This window comes from Lynx canadensis, chromosome B2 (genome assembly GCF_007474595.2).
Source record: "Lynx canadensis isolate LIC74 chromosome B2, mLynCan4.pri.v2, whole genome shotgun sequence".
Lineage (NCBI taxonomy): Eukaryota > Metazoa > Chordata > Mammalia > Carnivora > Felidae > Lynx > Lynx canadensis.
In genome coordinates, this window is record NC_044307.1 from 56,143,244 (window position 1) to 56,157,743 (window position 14,500).

General features: G+C 35.9%; 1 non-coding gene across 1 annotated transcript in view; it reads right to left on the reverse strand.

Annotated features, from left to right (window-relative positions):
* Nucleotides 1–216: 216 nt before the first annotated feature.
* Nucleotides 217–14,500, reverse strand: part of LOC115514086 — a 44,738-nt gene continuing 30,454 nt past the window's right edge. Inside the window, exon 3 of the transcript XR_004343640.1 lies at nucleotides 217–1,085. This is a non-coding gene — a transcript (uncharacterized LOC115514086). The remainder of the gene's footprint in view (nucleotides 1,086–14,500) is intronic.

Here is a 14,500-nt window from a genome sequence, read left to right on the forward strand (position 1 = left end):
TTTCCATTAACATGTTATACATTAGTGTTTACTAACCATGATTCATGTAACAGTTTAGTTTGTTAACTTTTAAATTATTTAACAACCATAAGTTATTAATACAGTTTTTAAGTATTACACAAATATCTTAAAACAGGCTTGGGTTCATTTTTGTAATTTTTAAATAGAAAACATTTTAGGCATCTCTTGAAGAAGAAATAAAGCAGGCATTTAAAGCTAGAAAACAAGTAATTCCAAATTTAGTTTTTACAAAAGTTTTCAGCTTTATTGACAAATTATGGCAAACATATTTGACAAATTGTGGTTTCCTATTTAGAGTAGCTTACACATGGAACTTTATGTGTGTGTTTTTTTTTTTCTTTTTTAACAAATACAGGTTAAAACACTGAACAAATTCAGTTAGCTACATACATACAGTAGCTGCTTGTTTTCAACTCCATTAAAACAGCATTTAAAATTAAATTTACAAACTTAATATCGAACATCTTCATCTAACTAACAGATATTAAAAGACAGGTTAAAACATCTTATCTACAACTTTATTATCAGCTAGTTCAAAAATCATATTACAGTCTTTTAGCAACCCTAAACAAAGTTTTTGCTAGTTGATTGAGACTCAAAATCTGTTAACAGATTCATGCTCTTTCTTAAAAAAAAAAAAAAAAAAAAGGAAAAGAAAAAAAAGAAAAAAAAAAAGATTACACACAACAATGAAAAACAACCAGGAGAATATCATCCTACTGAATGGTTTATAGACAGTGCTTGCCAATGTCTTTTTTAGTCCGTTTTGTAAAATAATACTAGTGTCAATGTCACGCCAACAGTATAGGGGGAAATACAAGAAATATATGGGAGAAATCATGAGCAGTTATCCCTAGAATAGGAAAAAAAAAAAAAAAAAGGACTATTACTTGTCTTGTTGCTGTTTATGTGGAGACCACAGGCTATGAATTGTCTTTGAGGTGAGGTCACGGGTGAGAAGGACCTTCAATATCTACCATAGGGGTGCTCCCTGTATCCCCCTCTGGCTGACCTTGGCGGTGGTGCCTTCAGGCTGGAGCGGGTTGTGGCCCATTCTTCTGGTGCTATGAACAAGAGAAAGACAATAACATTCATGTGATTTCACAGTTACCAAAAACAGTCATTTAAGACACAAGAGTTGACCCAGAAAAAGAGAAAAAAAGATCTCAACACTGAAGGCTAAAGTCTTACTATGTTTTCCACATGGTGAGATCATCAAAAAAAGTGTATACTTTGAAATGCAGCCATGTGGAATTAAACTTGCAGGGCGTTCTTCGAAGAAGAGAAAGTTAAAGTCCTTGGATAATTCCACATTTATTAAGTGCAAAATTTTGTGCCACAAAAGAGAAGAGTATCTGTGTAAACCACTCCAAATTTTATTCTTTATGCAGGCATCTAAAAGAAAGTGGATATAGGAATCTAGGGGTGCTTAGCCTTTGATTAACTTGAGAAACAACCTGTGAATCTTAAGACACTACAAAACCAAACCAAAAATGACTAATGCCTGTTCTCTGTCTCCCAAACTTAATGATTAGAAAACTACAGGGTGAGACCTGGGGCTTGCTGTTTTCCATTGATCCCCTAGAAGATTCTTAAGTGGTACAGGATGAGATCCTTCTGCTAAACTATCTTAGACAAAGTTAGTGACAGTGGAACAGAGTAAATTTAAGCAGTAAAATCAATAAAGAATATGCTCATGTCAGTTTTTACAAGTACTTTGAAAATAAAGAGGTATTACTACACTAAGAAAACTCCTCATTTACCTGTTAATCAGATTTTCCAGTAACTTTGTGTTCTGGAACCTAGCCAAACAACAACAACAAGAAATAAGATGGCAAGCGTTTGAGTATTGGGGAAAATAGCCTTTGTAAAGTCCATGTTCCCAGAAGAGGAATGTAGGCCTCCCTCAAAGGGCTGGGGACTTAATACTGGGCTCATGATTACTTCTATGTAACTCCTGAAGCTAGGTTATGTGGGTCTTTCAATCCTCATTCAGTTTTCAGTTGAGAGCTGACTTTATGCAAGGAGCTCTGGTGAAAGGAAGTAGGGACATAGAAGGGATTAGTAGAAAGAGACACACTGACATTGACAGCTAATATATAGGATAATGATGGTAATGGACATATCAACTGGAAAGAAACTGCAGATTGAGGCCAACTGATGTAGGGCATGTCCCTACATAGTTCAAGTGACCCTAAGAATATTTTTGTACACAGTTCAGGGAGATTAAGGAAAAGCAGTAAGAAAAATTTAAATTGTACTCACTATACTGTATATAAAACAAAGGAGAGTGATATACAATGTAGAACAAGGATTAAAAGCCTATCAACATAGGAAAAAAATAGCATTTAAATGTTTTTTTGGGGAGATATTCTTCATCAGAACTTCTTTATTAAAAATGATACCTAATGAAAAATTTATCTTTTCCATTGTTTAAGGTATATGCTTAAGTTTATCTCAGTATTTGATAAGATATAAAATAGAAATGAGAAACTAAATAAAAATGAGAAATATTACATTTTCTCAGAATACAGATCTACTTAGATCATGGGTTGGCCAACTATGGCCACATGTGGCTAGCTGCTTGTTTTTGTTTTTGTTTTTTTAATAGTTTCATGGAATGCAGTCATGCTTATTTATTTGCATACTGTCTATGGCTGTTTTCACTCTACAAAGGCAGAATGGAGTAATTGTGAGGGAGACCGTACTGTCTGCAAAGCCTAAAATGGATGTGAAGGAGTCTGGGTTTTTACAGAAAAGATTTTCAGATCCCTGCTCTAGATTATGTTGTTTCTTTTGGTTGGATACTGTGGATGTTGGTCTTTCTGATGTGATCTCTTGAGGACAGGATTTCCTAAAGCTGCCCTAATTTCTCAGTAAGACACTGTGAAAAATAATTGTATGTATTTATTTTTGGATTAAATAAAACTCTTTGATGTACTAGAAGGGAAAACCAATTCTACTTCCAGAACTAGCAAGTGCCTTCTTGGTCTTATGTAATATGAGTTTTATACTTTGACTATGAATATCAAGAATATGTCAATGTCCTTGTCTTCTAGTGGTAAAATCTAAGCAGTTCCTTTTTAATTTTTTAAGTTTACTTATTTACTTAGAGAGAGAGAGAGAGAGCACAAGTAGGGTAGGGGCAGAGAGAGAGAGGGAGGGAGAATTTCAAGCAGGCTCCACACAGTCAGTGAAGAGCCCAATGTGGAGCTTGAACCCAATAAACCGTGAGATTATGACCTGAGCTGAGATCAAGAGTCAGATGCTTAACTGACTGAGCCACCCAGGTGCCCCCAACTCTAATCAGTTTTATTAATGCATTTAATAAAAGGAATATAATACGTTTTGCTTCATTCTGTGCTAGAGTGTTAGAGATCCCTGGGTTGTAGTCTATGGGATTCAGAAACTGAGATAATATAAGTTTCAAGTTTTCCCAGTCCTGGATCCTTTGTCAGATGCTTAATGTTCTTGGTAGTTTCTGCAAAATAGTGAAACAACATAAACAGAGTCATAGCAATACCTGCCATAGCTACCTTAGATTTGTCAGAATTTTTAAACTGACATAATCTTGAGAACCGGCCCCAGGGCACATTAAGTATTTAATAAGAACTCATTGATTTAGGTGTACTTGATTTTATCTAAAGCTCTAGGGAAGCTAATGTATGGGCTAAAACCTTTCATTTACTAACTTTTGGCTAACGTTAAAATGGGGAGTGTCGCTATTCACTGTTGTATCCTCAGTGCCTGGAAAAAGTGCCGTGCCTAGTAGGGGTTGAACACAATGAAAGATGGCACGAAAGACAGGATGAATGAATGAATAAACAGAGGATGTATGAGGCAGAAAAAGCTCCTAATGACAACCTTACAAACATAATATTTGAGCTGAAGACATTTGATATTAATATGAAAAGCTTTAGAACTAGAAATATTAAATATTTTGGAGTTAAAGTCAGACTTCTTACTCAAGAGGGTCAGGTAGCTAAATAGCAAAAGTATTTCGTGACTGGATTCCATAAAAAATGATAGTAGAATCCCATTACAAAAAAGTATAAAAGCATGTGTCATTGTACAAAAATATGCTCTTTTAATTCTGTATGTAAGTTCGTACTGTTCTTTCTTCCTTGCTGAAGTCTTGGAAGGGGAAATACTGTTAGTCTAGGACAACTGTGACCAGAAAGCCAGCCAAAATGACTTCCTACATAAATCAAAGTTTTAGATTTTCTGAGATTCCTTCCCATTAACAGAGGAATCAGGATATATTTCACTTAATTCATGTTCTAATAGTGAATTGAGATCAGGAAAGGTATTATTTCTATTTGTGCCAAATTTCCTTGGTCTATATTTTTTTCTAATATCAGAATGTTTATAGATGGCCAAATGTTTACAATCACCTGATAATACAAGCCAGCCTCTTTTAGTGAAGTTATGTTCTTTGAATCTGGACTGGAGAGCACCGACTCAACTTTATCATCATGTAGTGTGTCATTGAGCCTTACAGAGTCAGCCAGTCCCCTCGTTGCCTACCATTGGATTTCTTCACTGCAAGTATCAGAGATAGAAGTGATGCTTAGACATCTAAAGAGATTCTAATGTGAGGCCACCATAGAACCTTGCACATGGAAAAGACCCAAGCATAGGAAGAGACAAATCATTGTAAGGTTTTTATGATGGGAATTCTCTAAAATTTGAAGTATAAAGAAAGGCGCAAGAATAGACTTAGAAAGTGCTTGTCTTTCTTTGGGTTCTATTCTGCAGACAAGATGGACTTAAAATATTTAGAGATTCATACAAATTTTGGAGTCCTTGCCAGTGGTTTCTATTCCCATGATATGGTCTAGGATGCCATTTTAAATATAACACAGACAATGAAACTTAGAGGTAATCTTTCTTTGTCCTTTTGGAAAATAATAAAGGATGTAAGATGCTCTCAGTATCAGGATCATTGTCATATGAGAAGCACTAGCTAGACTATGGATGTGAATGAGCAATTAGATAACAAATAATTCCTCAGAGAATGTGCAAAATAGCTGCCTAACAAGTTGAAATTACTGGAATGGTTTACCGAATTGGGGATGTGGAAATAGGAAATGAAGATATGAGAAATAGGCTTCAGTGACTTGATCAAATTCCCACCAATAGGCTTACCAATTCAGATTTTAATGTACCATACAGTATATGAAATAAAGAGGGAAGGAGACAAAGCATTCATGAAATAATTTTTTTTTCTTTACTAAAGATCTCCTATATGCTAGTCATTGTACTGAGCCCTGAGTATGAGGATACTTTAAGGAGTCTTTAGGAGATCACAGGACAAAACTAGTATGAAATTTCATAGATTATAGTACATTTATAGTTGAAGAGAATGCTGGGGAAGGCCTAGAGGAGAGAGAGCTACTAATTTTCATTATTCAGTTGAACCTGGATTGAGCTCTAACATCTAATCATCTCAAAGAAGTAATTTTCTGAGCAAATATACAGAGTAACTAAAAATTGAGGTACTGTTTAACCTATTTAAGAGAACTCACCTTCTTTGAAGACTCTTATGTTAATTATTTTGTATCACCTGGCCTTGTTTCTTAAACTGGATTCTAAGATCTAGGAGGGGAGAGCCCTTCTGTTGTGGTAGATACATAGGAAGAACACCGTAAGTATCTGTAAGCTACATTTAAACAGATGATGTTACTAACCAAAAAGGAATTTTAAAATCAATTCTGTAAAATAAGTAAAACAGAATTCTTACAGACACATTGTTAGCAATTAGGGGATACGGTTGCATATATTTGAAATATATTAATATATCTTTTAAAAATTACTTCACCTCTGTTCTTTTAATTTAGACTGATTTTTTCCCCCAGTTGAGTCAAGTCTTATAGAATTCCATAGAATGCATCTCCATTACATGCTAATAAGCATCACTGAGGAATATTATACTTTGATAAAGGGGTGTAAATTACCCAGGTAACTCTTCTTGTGCTTTCCATGTTATTCTAGTGACTTCAAAAGCTTCTGCATCTCAAATATTCTGCTTTTAGCAGAATCAGATTTATTAAGTAGTGTGCATTTCTTTTTTTATTTTTATTTTTAAAAAAAAATTTTTTTAACGTTTTATTTATTTTTGAGACAGAGAGAGACAGAGCATGAACGGGGGAGGGGCAGAGAGAGGGGGAGACACAGAATGGAAGCAGGCTCCAGGCTCTGTTTTTTTATTTTTATTTTTAAAAAAAAATTTTTTTAACGTTTTATTTATTTTTGAGACAGAGAGAGACAGAGCATGAACGGGGGAGGGGCAGAGAGAGGGGGAGACACAGAATGGAAGCAGGCTCCAGGCTCTGAGCCATCAGCCCAGAGCCTGACGCGGGGCTCGAACTCACGGACCGCGAGATCGTGACCTGGCTGAAGTCGGACGCTTAACCGACTGCGCCACCCAGGCGCCCCAGTGGTGTGCATTTCTAAATGTGCTCTCATTCCTGCCCTGAGACCACCTAGTTTGGGGAGCATTGAGAGCAGGAAAGAAAAATCTGGATGATATTTAAAGCTACAAAGCTGTGTTCTCTGTTCCAGAGACGCTATCAATATTGAGTTTAGGTTCTTGGTGGGGAAACTGAAGCATTGGAACAAGGCACCAATTTAGGAAAAGTCAGCATCATTTAAGTACCTGGAAAGCAAACTTTTAATGTTTATTTTTACAGAAGTAGGTTTAAAATGCCACCCTCAGAGTACATTAACTTTAGGAATCATTTAGAAAGGATATAGAATATCATGGAGATTATTGAGAGCACTGATTTTATGCTCACAGTTTGCTAGACCCTACATAGCTAGTTGTTTATAGTTCTGATATCTTAAAAAGAACCTAAATTTTTTTTTAACTCACCACATTAACATACCATACCATACCATACCATAACATAATTAAGGGGTGTCTGGGTGGCTCAGTCGGGTTAAGCATCTGACTCCTGATTTCAGCTCAGATCACGATCCCAGGGTTGTGGGATCGAGCCCCGTGTCGGACTCTGTGCTGACTGGGGAGCCTGTTTAAGATTCTCTCTTACTCTTGTTGTTGCTCTCACTCTCTCTTGCTCTCTCTCAAAATAAAACCAATAACACAACACCAACAACAACACCCCCAAAAATCAAAATAAAAATAACTCACCACAACAAAAAGGGAGAGCTCATGCTATTTATTTTTAGTATACTAGAAACCAGTATGTAAAAACCACAAGGAAAGTGGGAAATCTAATTTCTATTATTACAAACCACTGGCGTCTGGTTTGCCAGTCATATAAGAACATTACAAGGTTGATTAAAATTCACCTGGCTCTAAGCCACTCCATTTGTTGGTCTCAGTTAAATTTCTCATATTTCTCTAAGGCATATCTTTCTACTTAAAAGCACCTTTCAAATATATTCTTACATGTTTTGTTATTGCTATTTATTCCCAAAGAGAATATGCTAGATTAGATGTTTTGTTCTTGTAACTCACTATAACAATGTGCATTTTCTTTAATTTTTAAATACCTATCATTTAAAAAAAAATGAGATATTCCCTGTCATCACATCTTCCAAGGGCCAAATACAGTGTGGGGCATTTTATGTGTATTATTAGCAAATCCTCACAACTTCCTGTAAGGTATGTGCCAACGTTGTCTTCCTTTTAAAGATGAGAAAATTATAGCTCAGGAAGTTTGTCTGGAAGACCCAGAATTTTTATCTATAATCATCTTACCATTTTCTACCACTGCCTTCATCTGAAAGAAGCTCCTGGCTTCCACTCCCTTTCTCCTTTTCTTGCCTAGGAAATAGGACTTCATTTATTCTAATCCCCTTGATTTACTTTATAACTAGTGGTTCCTACAACAAATTATTAGCTAAATGAGTGAGAGCATAGCTTTAATTTTGTTAACAAGAGTGTGGGCTGCTTGAACTGAATTTGTTAAGGTGCAAATCTAGGTGTTCATTCCTCTAACATAGAAAGCATGTCTGCTCTGCCCTGAGCATTTTAAAATATTAATGAAACGTTGGCACCTAATGGTTCAACAATTTTATCTACATAGTTTGTATTGCCACCATGTGTAATGGCAGAGTTTATTGTTACAAAATACAGAGGGTAAAATATTATAGTGCAGAAGGGGAAATATGGGTGACCAGCATCTGTTTTCACAGATGAACATACTGAATTATGTTCTAAGAAGAGTTAACTTTGAGTTCACCATCAGTTATGCTCTCAGGAAATTCAGTCAGCTTCTGAGAAGCATTTACATCTTTTATCACTATTTCAAATTTTTAATTAGATATTCCCTGTTAGAAAAAAGTAACACTTGGAATATTCCATCTAGAGAGTATCAGAGGGCTGGGCCTTTCTAAGCACTCTCTTCTCAACTCCAGAGTTTTGTGATGCACATGGCAGGCACTTGGTAATTATTTATTGAATAAATTAATTCTACTTAAATATTTTACACCTTCATTTGTACCCATAAAAGAAGCCATAGCCTTCCCTCAGATCTCTTCACTTCGAATGGGAGTCTCAGGGCTCTCTAGCCAGGTCTGCATTTGAATTCTGGTTCTGCCTCTACTTGAAAGACTTTTTTGGCAGGTGGTAAGTTTCTTAATCTGCATACGGATGATACATTTTAATTGTCACAGACCATTCTGAGCTTCTGACATGTATATCTAACTGCCTGAGGGGCATCTCCTCAGGTGTTTCAAAGTCAGTGTTTCCCAAAACTAAACTCATCTTTTTCTCCAAATACTTAATGCTCTTCCCAAGTTTTGTATTGCAGAGACTGATGCTACCACCTACAACTTGTCTAGTTACTCATCAAAACCCTTGGCATCCTCTCACCTTTGCTCAGTCAATCTAATCAATCATCAAGCTTTGTCTTTTCTTCCTTAATGTGGATTATTATATTTTCTTCCTTAATATGCATTTAACTCATCCATCTCTTTCCATCCCTACCAACCCTATTCCATGCCAAGCCATTCTCATCTTTGCCCAGAGTGCTCATCTACCTAGTTATATCTTTTGGGTCTTTCCATGATTTTAAATGTGTGTATTTATATATATATATATATATATATATATATATATATATATATATATATGTGTCTACACACACAATATGATGTGATATGTTGTAATATGTTATACATAGGTATATCTTTGTGTGTGTAGACACACACACACACACATTCCCCTAATGTGTGTATGTGTACATTCCTACTCTTCTTCACCTTCTAGCCAGAGGGACTTTTCTTAGTACAAATGATGAGGCCTGCCTGGTCAATTGCTCTTGTAGCATACTCAAGGTCAAGTCCAAATTCCTTAGCAAGGAATTCCATGCACAGTCTAGCATGATCTGACCCTTGATTTTAGAGCATTGGAGTTGATGACTTTGATGATCAACTAAAGTACAGGTATTCTACAGTATTCATTGAAAAAAATGTCTTGGGTCTTGAAATACAATGAGTGTTGTTGGTATAGTTAAGATTTTAAACTCTTTTTCTCAAAAGGAAGGTCATCTTGTTGTTGCATGGAAATGGACCAATTAGGGGAAGAAACCAGTAGAACGAACCAATCAAAGGTTTCAAGTATAAGACACAAACTTTAGATACCTGTTGTATTTCAGCAAATTAATGATTTCATTTTGCTTAATATGTTGAGAAAAAACTTATATTTCCCTTAGCAACTAGTAAATATTTATAGATTAGTTTTTTTTATTGCTTATTTTGATTCATCCTAAGAATGATAATGATGATTTCTGGTAGTGATCCCACACGCCAGAGATGGGCTGGGTGTTTTGGGGCTTCTTAAAAGCTTCTCTTAGCTACTGGGGAACTTCTCCTAAATACCAATAGTTCCTCGAAAACAGTGCAATTCATTTTAGTCTTTGAAGAAGCTCTTAGGTGAAGTCCCTAAGTGGTTTTTGAAAGCAGCTGTTTTCCATTGCCCACGTGGACGATGAAACGGATAAGTAAACTGACTCCAAAGTCCATTTGTTGATATAAAAACAAATATGAATTTTTAAAATGTAGTACATACTGAAAATATGCATAGGAGCACCTGGGTGGCTCAGTCAGTTAAGCGTCTGACTTCAGCTCAGGTCATGATCTCATGGTTCTTGAGTTTAAGCCTCACCCTGGGCCCTGTGCTGACAGCTCAGAGCCTAGAGCCTGTTTCACATTCTTTCTCTCTCTCTCTCTGCCCCTCCCTTGCTCACAATCTCTCTTTCTCAAAAATAAACACTAAAAATGAAAAACAGAAGAGAAAAAATATGCAAAATATTCCAAAATGGAAGGTACAGAAAAAAAATGGTGGCTGATAATTGGACACAACGCAGAATCTTTTGTGACTTGAGTTTAAAAAATACTTTTACTGTTGTGAAATAAAACCCTGAATCAATCAAAAGTCTGCAGAATTCAGCCACAGACTTTTTTTTTGTAAATAAGAACTTTATGAAAAATAATGGAAGGATAAGAATGATGATACAAAATACTATTTTATGATTCTCTTCTCTAAGAATTCCAATAATGCCCTCAACTCAGTGAAGAAGGTACGCTAGGTAGCATAGCTTCATAGACAAAGAAACTGAATTTGTAACAGTTTTGATTGCCTTACTCCCCTCACATCTGTCATTTCTATACTTGAGAACAGAAATGAGCCCAGAGTATATTCTTAGACCGACACCAAGTTATGGGAGTTACAGAATACCAGGTTTTAAGCTCAGCAAAATGTTGACAGTGACCAGCTCTGACTCTGCTTTCCTCTCAGCATGCCTCTCTGCCTGCTTTTCCAGGTGGGTGCTCACGTTGTTACCACCACCCCCTCCCTCCGGAAACAAACATTTTGGCTGCCCTTTGTCCCTGGTTACTGTGAAGTTAAGTCTAAACTCTGGAATGTCCTGGAGTGATGGGAAGGTCTTTGTTATCAGTGGTGGCTCCTCAGACCACACAGGATAGTTCATGCTAATGAGATGACTCAGGATGTGGGCTGGTCCCACTTGAAAGACCAACCAGGAGGTTAGAGGATTTGGGCATTAACCAAGTGATATCAGCCCAATCTGGAGAGAAAAGGAGGCAGGAGTTGGAGATGATTCAGGCATTCATGCTGCATCATGGAGCTATAATGAAAACTCTGGGCACTGAGGTTTTCAAGAGCTTGGCAATACCTTGTGTGTTGTTACACATCAGTATGCCAGGAGGGATAGTGCCATCCTGAAGACTTTCAAAGCTTCATATTTGGGATTCACCCAGGCCCTGTTCTATGTATCTCTCTCTTTGCCTCCTTCTGCTTTCTTTCCTTTTGCTCCAATAAAATTAATTGTAAGTTAGAGCCCTTTCTTTACAGAAGCCCTTTACTTCTGTGAGTCATTCTGAAAAATTATCAAACCCAAGGGGGTAGTGGGAACTCCAAATCTATAGCCAAATGGTCAGAAGAGAGGGTGGTCTAGAGTCTCCCAAATGTGTGACTGGAGTGTGAAGTAGGGGCACTTTTGTGGATACTTGTGCCCTTAACTTGTGACATTTGGGCTAACTCTAAGCACTCACCCTAATTTCTTTGTTTGCTCTCCCCAGTCTTCTCAGCAGCCAAATCCTACCTAGCTCTTGGCCCATAACTGGACCTATCCCTGCTGGAATTTCCGAATGCTAATGGCCTCCAGGGGTATCTGTCTATCTTCTGCTGCTATACTCCCCTGATCACAAGGGGATTTCTGGAATCTTCCTGTACAGTTTCCAGGCTCCAGAGAAACTGACCTAAGTGTTCTAGATCCATCCTCCCATCCCCTGGCATATTTTGTTACCAGCAGAACTAAAGGTTTGACAAGATCTTCATATGGTTAGGTCATTTACAAAAAGACACTGAGATTAGTCATCAATAATCATAATTATATTTTCAACTGGCATACTTTTTTCAGCATATATATCAGTTCCCACTGAATCATTCAATAAATTATGAGATATTTGATAAATGTATGTTACACATTTATTTCAGGACAAGGTGTACTGGTCTTTTTAAAATTCATATCCTCTTTTAATAAACATAAAAATCTCCCCAAACTGTGGAAATTTATTATAAAGACCCCCTAAGGTGGTAGGCCTCTAGTATATTTTTTTTCTTTGCTAGTGTATTTCCAAGAAAATGTTTTCCCATCTTTATATTTTGTATTCTGTACTTTGTGTTTTAAAAAGAGCTCATTTTGTATATTCTAAATGAAAATCTATATCATATTGAATATACTTTTTGTACATGATCTGTTCACCCCAAGATTCTGACAATAAATCACTCAACTCCTCCCTCCCCATCAGTTAAAATGATTGCCCCATTAGCTCAGCAGAAAAGAAAGTGATAAAAGAACTTTCCTATGGCTTGGTTTATTGTCTCAACAAGAGAATTGTTGGGTGCTTGTGGGCTATAATTTTTTGTGGACTCTCTATCTGTTGGGTGTATTTTAGACAACGTCAAGTTTAAGATTTAACTGTTCAGCACACCATTGTTCAAAAAAAGGACAGATTCTATTTTCCACTACTTAAACTTACAGCTTTTTTTTTTTTTAAAGGTGAATTGAAAATGTCAGGTCCTATAACACAATATTTGCTTTTAAAGTACCCAGTGTTCTAAAGGCAGCCTGTGCATAACTTGTATGGTGCCTTTAAGGATGCAAGTGCCCAGCACAGTTTTGACCATTCATATTAAGATCATTGGCTACTTTTCATCAAGTTCCCATGTATGTATCTAAAACTTATTCTCAACTTTAGCTTCAGATAGGACCACTGAGACCACTATTCAACTGATGCCCAGTTCTTGTGTCCAAAACTGTGTTGGAGCTGATCTTGGGTAGTAACTGGACTTTGGTATTTTTTTCAAGGTTCACCAGGTGATTCTAAAATCTGTAATTAATCTCATAGAATCTCATGCATTCTGAGTTTGAGCTCCACATTGGGGTCTAGGCTGAGGGTGTGGAGCCTGCTTGGGATTCTCTCTCTCTCTCTGCCCCTATCCTGTTTACTGTCTCTCTCTTTCAAAATAAATAAGTAAAAGTAAAAAATACTTTAGAAGCGCCATTTCATTAATCTTTTTGGTTAAAAATAGAGTTTAAAAATCTATATTAAAAGTTAAATAGAATAAACAACAGTGGTATTTTTCTCAGTAGCCTATCATGTAGCAATTTCAATATTAATAAGTCCTAGGAAAAATAAATTGGTTGTATACATTAGTTTTTAAAATGTCTGGTAAATTCTTGCCCATATTAAGGAACTCATCTTCATCTGTAAAATCAATTTCCTCAAATTTATATTTCCACTTACTCTTAAAAATGGACAGTCTTTGTTCTTGAATCACATGGATGGCATGATTGCCAGTTAGCTTCATTTTCTTTTGCTGTTTTCACAGATTAATCAATTCAGGGCTTATTTTCATACTGGGATAATAATCATTCCTGCCTCTGAACACAAAATGGGTTTTGTGTTCTGCAATCGTCTTGAAGTGAGGCACTCAAATACCCTAGAATATAGCACAAAATTCTTTTTGCTTTCATTCATTTCAAGACAGTGTATTAATATTATCCTCCTTGCTTCCACACAGCTGTCATCTTAAATGCCACTAAAGAATGGATGCATAATTAGCTCTTCAGTTCATACATTAAATACATTTTAATAAACAGTTCTTTTCTCTGAGAAGAGAATCTTGCCGTCCATTCTTAGCTGTCAGTCTCAGAGAGAATTTAGAGAATGTTTCCTATGTGAAACATTGTTTAGCCAAGCTAATCTATGCACTATATTTAAAATGCACCCTTACTGAATTATGAACTATTCAGACTTAACCAAAACAATTATAATGACTCTGATAAGTTAGGAAATATTTTTAAAATGAAGAAACTGATTTGGATTCCTGTAAGTCAAATATTTGTGATCCAAAGTAAATTCAAGTTATCAGAAACCTAATATTTAAATATTAATTTAATAATAATTAAAGATCAATGAAATGTTTAATACACATGAAAACATTAAATATTAAATATAATAAATAATATATGTTGTATTTTAGTACTCACGTTGAAAAGATTTAATATTTAAAATTTTATATTTATAGTGTTACCAGAAAAGAGTTTAATCATTAATATTAAATTGTATGCAAATATCTTAAATAATCTAACTGTGATGAAGTCCAAAAGGATGCATGTTTTTCTCTGAAGTCAACATATTTGCCACTTCAACATGAATTATGGGCCTGAAAGACACAAATATAATTTTAATCTGGTGATACACACAATTTATGAAGATTCAGAGTGAAGCATCACACTGAATGATTGGATTTTTACTTCCAGTGGTTTATTTCAAATCATTTCTAAAGGAATCCTAAATGAGAGATTCCATCTGTGAGTCTTTTGAATGCAGGATCCAATTATCCTGAAGAACATTCCTTCCTCCTTTCCCAAAGCTGTTTACCACACAGGTCTTTCCACCAACCTGAGCAGGAGAGGCA